This window comes from Sebastes umbrosus, chromosome 8 (assembly GCF_015220745.1).
Source record: "Sebastes umbrosus isolate fSebUmb1 chromosome 8, fSebUmb1.pri, whole genome shotgun sequence".
Taxonomy (NCBI): domain Eukaryota; kingdom Metazoa; phylum Chordata; class Actinopteri; order Perciformes; family Sebastidae; genus Sebastes; species Sebastes umbrosus.
In genome coordinates, this window is record NC_051276.1 from 11,162,174 (window position 1) to 11,172,934 (window position 10,761).

The 10,761-nt window shown below is 41.6% G+C and overlaps 1 protein-coding gene across 1 annotated transcript in view; it reads right to left on the bottom strand.

The window, feature by feature from the left end:
• Nucleotides 1-8,705, bottom strand: part of ercc6l2 (excision repair cross-complementation group 6-like 2) — a 28,501-nt gene extending 19,796 nt beyond the window's left edge. Inside the window, exon 1 of the mRNA XM_037778391.1 lies at nt 8,688-8,705. The gene's annotated coding sequence lies outside the window, so the exon portion shown is untranslated. The remainder of the gene's footprint in view (nt 1-8,687) is intronic.
• Between the last annotated feature and the right edge of the window lie 2,056 nt (nt 8,706-10,761).

Consider the following 10,761-nt stretch of genomic DNA (forward strand, 5'->3'; position numbering starts at 1 on the left):
CCGTCCACAGCTATCGCCGGCACAGAGGCATGAAAATGCATCATATTTTATTTGTAGATTTGTTTTCTAAAGAATGTAGCAGGATAAAAAGTACAATATTTTCCTCTGAAATGTGGTGGATCATGAGTTTAAAGAAACATGAAATAGAAAAACTCAAGTAAAGTACAAGTACATCCAGTTACTTTCCACCACTGTTATTTAGTAATGGTTGTGTGCGTACAGTAACACAGCTATGTCAGCTTTGTGTTTTTTTCAGCTGCCTCTTTAGGTAAGGTCAATTTCATTACATTTTATACATAATCTTTAAAGACTGAGAGGGAACTGTTTCATAATTTATTCTAATCAGGTCAAGAGGGTGCATTCTCTTGCATCCGCCATGAAATTTCCCCACTGGCTTTCCTGAGAGCCACCTGGATCGACTTAAGAAAACTTATTTCTGTGGACGAGGTGTTTCCTGCAGCCATAGCTTTCATCTCAATCAGATTAATTTGGCTGAATCAAGGTTTGATTTGAATAAAACATAGTGTTGGACCAGACCAAACTTCTGTTGTTGGTCATAATCAGCGGTTGGAGAGGAAGACCTGAATGGAGGTCTTGTCCTGCTCTCGGGAGCTTCGGAAACACTCCATCTGTGTTCCACCACCTCTCTCTCATGAGTCAGAGGGGCCGCTACGGGCCAAAAGCAATTACTACCATGCCAAAAATGACAGTTTCAGCTTCATAAGCATTGATTGCAGAGATGGAAAATTAGGTTGATAATTCATGCTTTTCTTTTTTTCATTTGTCTTCACTTGCTTTCCCATTCACTTGCTTTCCTATCCACTTCATTAGTTGCTTAATAATTCATTCATGGTGCATGGAGTGTGTCTTCACTTAAAGAAACTGAAAACAGTTGGATTAATATGACGTAACATGTCACACATGGTTCTTAATCCAAAGGGCTGAATCATATTGGTTATGATGTTTTGGCTACTTTTCCCTCCTCTCATCTCTTGCCACCTAACTCGACTACAGTAGTTGGGACATCATTATACTAAATACAGTTGTATTTGATTAAACATGATGATTCTGATGTGAGTTACAAAGGAAACATATTTTGTTTTTTTGCTCCAGTTACTGCGCAGAATGGTACAAGTTTAAAGTACAGCGTGTGGGATTTTGCGGCATCTAGTGGTGTGGTTGCAGATTGCAACCAACTGGGTACCCCTCCGCTCAGTCCTCCCTTTTCAAGTCTGCAGTAACGTGAGCCACTGAGTGTAAAAATGTTACACACAGGCCCTTTAATGTTTTGTTTTTTTGTTCATTTTGCGGTAAGGTTTTTTGGCATTTTCCTCCTTTTTTAACAACGAAATGGTCGTTTGACTTAATAGCGTTGTTTGCGTCCCTGACTTGTTGACATAATGACATCTCTAGAGATCGGACCAGTCCAAGTCCCATTTTCCAAATGCAGCTATCATCTTGTCTTTGTTTAATTTATCATCCTCAACCCTCCAGGGGTTCTAAAAGTAAGAGCTAAATAGTGTCTATTCAGTAAGATTGGAGACAATAAAAGTACTGCATTGCTTTTTAATTAAGTTGTATAAACTTTGAATCTCTTCCAAACAGCTTTTGAACAAAATCCAATTTGTCTCCTCCCCCACACCTCCTGCTATCATCCACTCTTTCTTTCTTTTTATCTATTTTCTGAGGTATCCAGTTACACGCAAGGCATAATTAAACAAAAACCTTCAGGCACTGCTTGAATTCTCTGTAAATGTCACAGAGCTCTGAAGCAATGAAATGGGGGATCAGAAAGAAACCACTTGTTCTTCTTTTCAGTCTCTTGTTAGTTACTGTGCCACCTGTGCTCGGGGGAATCCTGCCCCTGTCGACCACTTTGGGGCCGCAGACGGCCGTGATGACACAACTGATTCTGCTCAGCGAGTTGATTTACAACGTCGAAGCCTCTGATGACCCGAATTTGATGGCTCGTCCCTTTTGTCCTGCAGTGAGATGGAAAACTCTGTAGAGCAACATATTTACGATCAAACCGGCCCTCATTACACTGCAACCCCGTAGAGGAGCCTTTTGTTCGTCTACTTCGGCCACATTAAGTACATCAACCAGTTCTGTGCATGTGTATATGATGTGTGCATCCTTGTGTCTGTGTGTTTTGCTATCAAAGGCTCCACAGGCCTTTTAAAAACAGCTGATTAAATGGCCGGCAACGAGAGTGTTAGACCACGGGACAGAAATGCAATAGAAAGAGAGAATAGCCTCTGATTTCTGTCTCTATTTTACTCCATTCTGGTCCCAGACACCCTCCTCCTGCCGGGCATGGTGGACGGGCACAAAGTGCTCGGTCTTGGAATGAAATATCTGGCTGCTAGACAACATTTCCCCCTCTTCCACTCTTTTGAACCACCCCTAACCCAACATGAACACCGGCGGGGACTCAAAGAGCTGCATGACTGCACGTCCCAACAATGAGGCCACACAAAAAGCACCAGCTCAGCAGAACTGGACGTCCGTTTCTCAGGCGTTTAAGCATGCAATTATGTTCCCCTCCACTCCCCGCTTCACAATCAGGATCAGGGGAGTACAACGTGGTGTCTGTAGTAGCTCAGTTCCTGCAGGGGAGATGTGGAGACAAGGGCACATTGCTGTCTTGATTGGAAGGATTTTGTTTGCAGGAGTTGTTGTGTGTGAAGAGAGATAAAAGTTGAATGAGGCGCTTGTGTGCGTGGGTTGAATATGTGTGTGAGATAGCTATGTGTTTGTGTGGTTGGGAGATTATATTTGTATGTGACCCTACAATTTAGGTGTCCCCAGAAAACAACCTGATAATAGTCTCATAGATGTCACATATGATACTGAAATGGAGTTTTGTTTTTCTACCACTGGTATATGTAATGCCCCTATGTGTGTGCATATGTGTGTCAGTGTTTTATGGGATGTTATCCGGTGGGGAGCAGTCCTGCTGAGGGCTAGGCCATGCGTCCATGCATGTAGCACACACACATTCACCATATGGGGTCCAGAGGGGCCTGCAGAGCCAGGCCAAGCCATGCTTATGGACCATTTAGCACACATTGCTTTCTCCTTCATGGCTGCACTGCACTCCCCCTAATACACAAGTCAGAGCTGGAAAACTTTACAGTGAATCACGAAGAAGGGCCCCACAAAGGCACCAAAGATCTAACTCGAAGGATATACAAATCTGTATTCATTGGCATGTTTGTCCATTTTTCCATTTTCCTTTTTGTTATTTCTTTTGATACTGTAGGATATCATGTATTTAAATCTGTCAGTGAGACTGCAGTGTGTAGTGTGGCCTGTCGAAGCATCTATCGTGAAATACAACCATATAGAGAAATATGGCTTCTATATAGTGTACTGTATGTAGTAATGTAGCAGAACCTTTCTTGCTGGATATCATACGCTGATTATTATCCTATACTTCTTAAACCTCTTCTATATGTTTCTTCTTCTGTTGGATACCTTTTTGTGCCACGGCTCCTCTCCCAGTTTTGAGGTCACAACTTTACTGGACACATTGAACTCATATTCTTCATGCACTTAGAGTAGTATACATATTTTATATCAACATGATCAACAAGATACCCCAGACAAAAACATAGTTTTCATGCACTGGTCAATTTTGAGATTTTGGGCTATTTCGCTTCCATAAGATGTCTTCTTTCAGATATTTTACTACTTGGTCTATTTGCGTCTGTAGATTTCTCCTATATTCACCAAAAAGTTAGCACTAGATAATGCCTCATTTGCATATTTAAACACAACATTTCAGAAAACTTGTAATACAAAAAATAGTAAATAATCAACTTGGGAAGTTTCATGGTGATATCTAATTTATCAGTAAGAACCAATCAGATGCCTCCCTGCCTCCCTGCTCATTCTCTACCCTTGGCAGCACCAGCCTGAACTCAAAGCGCGTCGCCGCTGCACGTTTACTGGAGAATGGAAGAGAAAACTCAGCCAAAAGCTGAGCCGCGGTTACTTTTCATGAGGTAGCATTGTTGAGTTGAGGTCCTCTCTTTAGACGGAGCTCCTGAGGCGATGCTACTTCAAATTATGCTAGCTTTCCAACATCGTCGACTCTATCTTTAAAGGAGCAGCGTGTAGGATCTGGCGGTATCTAGCGGTGAGGTGAGGAGATTGCAACCAACAGAAGCCTCTCCCGTGTGATGGCCGACGCAAAAACGCGACTGGCCCTCTCTAGAGCCATTTAGAGCAGAGCCAGTGCTTAAAGTGTGTGTGTACGTTGGAAGTGAGTGGTGAAGCAAGAGAGAGCGGTGGCAACGGGAGCGAGTAACGATATCGACTCCAGCCCAAGCAGGAAATGTTAACAGTGTTTTGTTTGTCTGTTCTGGGCTACTGTTGAAACATGGCGGTGCAACATGGCAGACTCTGTGGAGAGGACCCGCTCCCTATGTAGATATAAGCAGCTCATTCTAAGGTAACAATTCTTATTTTCAGGTGATTATACACTATAGAAAACATACTTATTTATATTATATTCCATTTCTGCCAACAGATCCCTCTAAATGTTACACACTGGTCCCTAAATTGAGCTCAAAATGTTAGCAACCACTTAGTAAGTCATTGGCGTTAGATCAGAAAATGCAGGCTTTTCTAGAGAAAATGTAATATAACTGAGCTCCCACACACAAACACACACACGCATAATAATCAAAGTTATAATGCTGACCTATACAGTCACAGTGACCTATATCCCAGAACTTCCCCTCCCCTCTCCTTCCATCGATCTCCCTCTTCCTCTCCACATCCTCCCTCCCTCTCTCTGTCTGTCTGTGTGTGGTCTGGAGACACACACATGGTGCCACCCAACACGACGCTCAGGCCTCTTTATCCACAATAGCAGCTACCATGTCAGACCAACCGGGTCAAGGCCATTTATGCCTTTATATGAACTCTTTCCACACGCATAACAAGACGACATGCAACCACTTTTATACGCGATAACTGTTAACTCATGTATTCCCACCCATTGTGGAACCGGTTCTCTGTCGTCAAGTGGTTTGTGGCTATGTGAGAACTGACTGTGGACTGCAGTATAGCCTCAGAGATACTGTTAAAATTAGGGATTTCCCCCAGTCGTTCCCAACTTTGATTATCCGACGTATACCCTCACAGTCCTGTCAAATGAGTTCAAGTACCTCTGAGTCAAAACCAACCATCATGTAATAAAATGGCGGGATTTTCTACAGTTGATTGTCAATAAATCCCTTTGATCATCTTTGCATATTACCCAGTGGGCAGTCTGATTGTATAGAAGTCTATGAGAAAAATGACCCTACTTCTCAACTGATTTATTACCTCAGTAAACATTGTAAACATGAGTTTATGGTCTCAATTGCTAGTTTCAAGTCTTCTTCAACACAGCATGATGTTCATTATGGTCCCATCTGGAGTCAAATAGACCATAAAGAAGGGGATGCTTTAGGGCGTGGCTACCTTGTGATTGACAGGTCGCTACCACGGCGTTGTCCGCTCTGAGAGTTGTTTGTGTTTTCGTCTTAGAAACTGAATCCTTTCACAGTGTGTTATCAGTTCATGAAAGTTAATTCTACATTTTTGGATGACTAAAAATGTCTTATTCAGCGTACGGTTGTACTTAGCTCCACCCTCTTGTGTCACTTCTGGTTGCAAAGAACCAAGATGGCGGCGGGCAAAATGCCAAACTCGAGACTTCAAAACAGCAGTCCACAAACCAATGGGTGACGTCACAGTGGCCATGTCCATATAGTCGTTGATATTACCACTTGGAGTGGCAGAGGTTGGAAGTTTCAACTGCTTTTCAACAACTGTTCATTCTTAAACTGTTCATTCTTAAACTGTTCATTTAGCTACCACTATTTATTAATCACTTTTACTATCCTAATAATTACTACGCTATACCTTTGAAATTCTGCAGGATCTTAGGAGTGTCTTTTCAGCCACTAGAGGGAATCGCTTTAACAAATCCCATCTGATATGACTCACACATTTCTTTCTTTCTCCCTGCTTAATCAATACAAACCACACACTTTGTTTTTTCACATCCTGTCTCTCACCTGGATGTTACTTAGTGACAGTATCCAAGCTGTGTCATAATCACACATACTGGTGACGGAGAGGAATTAATCTCATTGAGCTCGGAGGCCCTGGGAACAGCGGAGGCGTTGAAAAATAAAGCCTAACCTCCCCGTGTCTTGGCCCGTGGCTGTCTGGGTGGTCTCACAGGCATAAATATCATACTAAGTGACCATCCTCTCTACAGTTCACATCAGCACAGTCAAACAAACAGAGGAGATATAGAGACATGCAGCAGCAGCGGGCACACAACCTTTCCTCTGCCTCGATTAGGCCAGGCTGAGAAAAGGGTAAAATGTGGAAAGAGAGAGGGAGGAATATGAAGAAGAGGAAAGAGTGACCATATAAAACAGTGGGAATGAGAGAGGAAAGAAGGCAGGAGAAAAAGAAAGAGAGATCCTTGCACTGCTCTGTGTGTGGTCTGAAGACCTCCAGGCTAGTTCCGGGGTGAGTGTATGAGTGTTCCCTTCCTGGGCTCAGAGAGGAAGGGGGAAAATAAAAGAAGGAGAAAGAGAGTAGTCTGCAAAATAAAGGGAATGTTTGCCTTTGCTTGTGTATGAGCGAGCTGTTCTTTTATGTAGAATAAGCAAGCAAACACTGGCATGTTTGGCCTGCCATGGGGAGATTACTGTGTTATTTGCAAATATATCAGCTGGCCGGCCAAACAGTGTGCTTTTCACTGGGCCGTCACACTGCTAGAATGAAGCCTTTTTCTCTCTGACACATGTTTTTTTAAAACACTTGTGCACCTGTGTGTATGCTGGTGTGTGTGCTTGGCAAAAGGCATAGGTCCTGTATACATTTTGACTATTCTCCTTTTTATCTGTCTCTTGTAAGTACTACAACTTTATGGAACTGCTGTACTAAATCACTGGAGTAGGGGAGAGCGCGGTCGGTTGGGACACTTTTGTATCGACACCAAATAACCTTCCATTACTCACAGACTACTTGAACAGCAATGAAAATAATTCGATCCCTGCACAGATACAGGTGTCTGCTAACAGTTTATCAAGTTTTTTAGAGCCCAACCCAAACGTGAAAGGCAACAATTTTGTTAAATATACAAGGACTGAATTTGCCTCCTTGGGTCAGTTGGGACATCTTGTTCTGGGCTGAACATTTTTTAATTTAAATTGAAAGAAATGCACTCTAAATTTTAAGAAATTGTATTTACAATGTCAGTTGCTCACAAATTTCTTTGAGAAAAAGAAAAAAAAATTGAAACAATGATATTTTCATAAATTACTGAGATATGGAATTTGGCAAAAAACAGGTTTCTGACTGGCTGCCACTTAAAGCAGGGGTAGGCAGTATATTTTTGGCATCATTGGGCAAAGATTCTATAATAACCTTTCAGCATATTGTAATTCAAGTGTTCTGAGAGATAACTAGACTTTTGCACTTCCTCATGGCTCTGTTTTTCAGGCTTTAAAAAAATCTAGCCCGTGACGGGAGACTTTTACCAATCACAGGTCATTCAGAGAGAGAGCATTCCTATTGAGCGTTGATTTGAGCTCATTTTACAGCTTAACGGTACACTACAAGATGTTTCTAAATACATTTGAGGCGTTACAGTAACAGAATATTGATTCATATTTGATCAGCACTACCTCGTTTGAGCGTTTGATCAGAGTTTGCCAGTGATTGACAGACTCATACACGGAAGCTGGACGGCAGACTCCAGATCAGCTCTGACTGCTTGTTTTCTTCCGGTCTGTGAAATCTTGCAGATGCCATTAAGAGCACCGGAGGACACACCGGAAGACACAGAGGCACATGATTTCTTGCAGATTACCTGTCTCATGCACTACTGTCAGGATGTAGTGACCGTTTTATAAAAATAACTTTTTTAATCATAATTTGCTCCATTTCTACCCACTGCAGCTTTATCATAGTAAACATTCCCTCACTGGGTCTTATTCAATTAGGAAAAGCCTTTGTCTTCATTTTGTCTGCTTTTTGTTGATTCGTAACAAGGTAGGAACAATAAATAATACTGTCCCTACCACCCCCGGGTAACTGTCTGAACCGTCCCAGGGAGAGCAGACACGCTTTGGACTCCTAGCAACCAACAAAAATACAGCCAACACTAGCATCAACTGATAGGCCACAAAATAAGCCTTCCAACAATATGTTATTTGTATGTGGCATAACTAAAAACAGTATGGTAGAAGAAAAATAACAAACATTTACTTACATGCTTGTGAATAAAATGTGAGGAATAGTCAGAAAGTCTTCACTTTTAGATTGAAAGGGAAGAGGTTGTGAATGAGTATGAGCATGGTGAATAGGCATATGCATAGTTGCATAACTGTTCTCCTGTCCCAACCGACCCTGCTCTCCCCTACTGATGTTGCATTGTTTTCAATAAACTGAATGAAGTTGTATCACCATACTGTTTAGTGATAGATAGATAGATAGATAGATAGATAGATAGATAGATAGATAGATAGTAACTTTATTGATCTCGAGGGAAATTCAAAATTCTGTTGTCTATTGTACAATATGTGCTTATGAAATGTATTCGTTCTTAAAGCTCTCTATTCATGATTTGGATGATCCTTCTCTGTCGCTTTCTACCCCACAAACACACAGACACACACACATACACACACATGCAGCTGCTTTTATCGTGTGTATGCACAAACACAAATGCATATGCACAAAAACATTGCAGATGTGTATTTGTATATGTGAGTCACAGAAACATGGCGCATGCATATACAACATAATAAGACATGATCCCTTGGACAACCTAATGATCTGCAAGTATGAGTGCATACAAACTCAGCAGCAGCAGCACACAGAAATGTATAGTTCACAAACCCAAACAGAGTACACACACCCACATACATCAAACACACACACATACTTGTGCTCAATTAAAATCAACACTCAGTGAGGCCTCTAACCCTGAAACCATTTCCAGAGACATTTTGTGCCCCTCTATTGAGATGGTGGCTGAGTCTCGGGGACTGCAAAGACTTGGAAGGAGGTCTGGTGCTGAACAGAGTCCACACTGCTGTGTGCCCCAAATAAATACAGAGACCCATATACCCTTCTTTAAATAAAGACTCTGATTGGACTCCATCAGTCATTTGTTGGGGTTGAACCAGAGATTTTTCCACCTTTGACCTAGAGGGGAACAAATGTCAGATTTGGGAATTATACATCAACTGCTGCATAACTGAGCATTTAAAAGAAGTTTTGATTAAAGCTGCAGTGGGTAGAAATGAAGCAAATCTGATTTTTTATAAAACGGTAACTATATCCTGACAGTAGTGCATGAGACCGGTAATCTGAAAAAAATTCAAGTGCCTCTGTGTCCTCTGGTGCTCCCAATGGCATCTGCAAGATTTCACAGACTGGAGGAAAGTGACTGTAAACCCAACTGGTTTGCGTATTGCATCTGTGCTGGCCAGACCCATTTATTACATTGATATTGTTTTTGAAACAAGATTAAGGGAATGTTAATGTTAATTCTATGTTGTGAATTTGCTGCTGAGTGGTTCTATGTACATATAGACAAATAAAGAAGGAGAGAATGGGCATCCATGTCTGGTACCCCAACAAATTGGGAAGCTCTGTGAAATGATCTTCTGGTAATGCATAATAGAGTTCATGTAATCAAACTAACTTTATCAAATGCTCTTTTTGTATCCTGTGATGTGATCACTGTTGTAGTTTGAGTCTGTTTTTTAAAGGTTACAGCAAGAAAGAAAACCGTTTACGAACATTACTGTAAGATGGATGTGACTATTTAGTGACTGTAGCTTTAGTTACAGTAATAACAACAAAGGGTTATGTTGTAGTGTTGTTGGACGGTTGTGTTGGGTCTTATTGGGATTCAGTAGAACTGATATAATGTCTATATCCGTGTTGAAGTGATTTGGGATTTTTTTTAATTCCTGAGGTCTGTCTGTGAAATGGTAAGGCTCAAAGGAGGTCAGCACTAGGCCCCAAAATTGTTTAATTCTCTTTTAAGGCAACATTTCGATGTGTAAAGATCTACCTCAGGAAGAACCTACAGTTACGTTTTTTTTTGTCTTGCACCTGAGTATCTTTGCCTGGATGCGTGCACACTTGGTCCCTCTCCTGGAGTCTGTGAAATGGTGGAAGTAATATGTGCCAAAATGGTTTGCAGCAATTGGGATGGAAAGCGTCAGAGCTGGGTAATTTGTTATTCGGCATCTGGTTTAGGGCTTTACTGAGTTCATGTGTGCTAGTATTGCATCTAAGGTATCGCCTTCTTTTTTTGGACCGTTTCTGCAGCTCCAGAACAAATTAGGTTATTTCTCATGGGTCAGCATCATGATCAGAGCAATGCACTTGCAACACTTGAAACAGACTTTACCAAATACAAATATGCTATATTAAGCAGCACAAACCTCTTCCAACAATGGGTGGATTGAAACACATTAATCGGACATGCATGCAGAATCCGTTAGGATGAGGGCACTTGCGGCCAAATATTGATGTATGCATGAAGTGTTTATCAAGACGTGATCTTTTCTCAGAATTACAGCATGTGTTGAGGTCATCAGCGGCAGCCCCACATGGCCCTCGGTGCAAGCAGGATGTCCTGTCTGACAGCTAGAAATAATCAGTTTCATTAGTCACTTACACACATATCTGCAAACACACAGAGACGCGCACACACACACC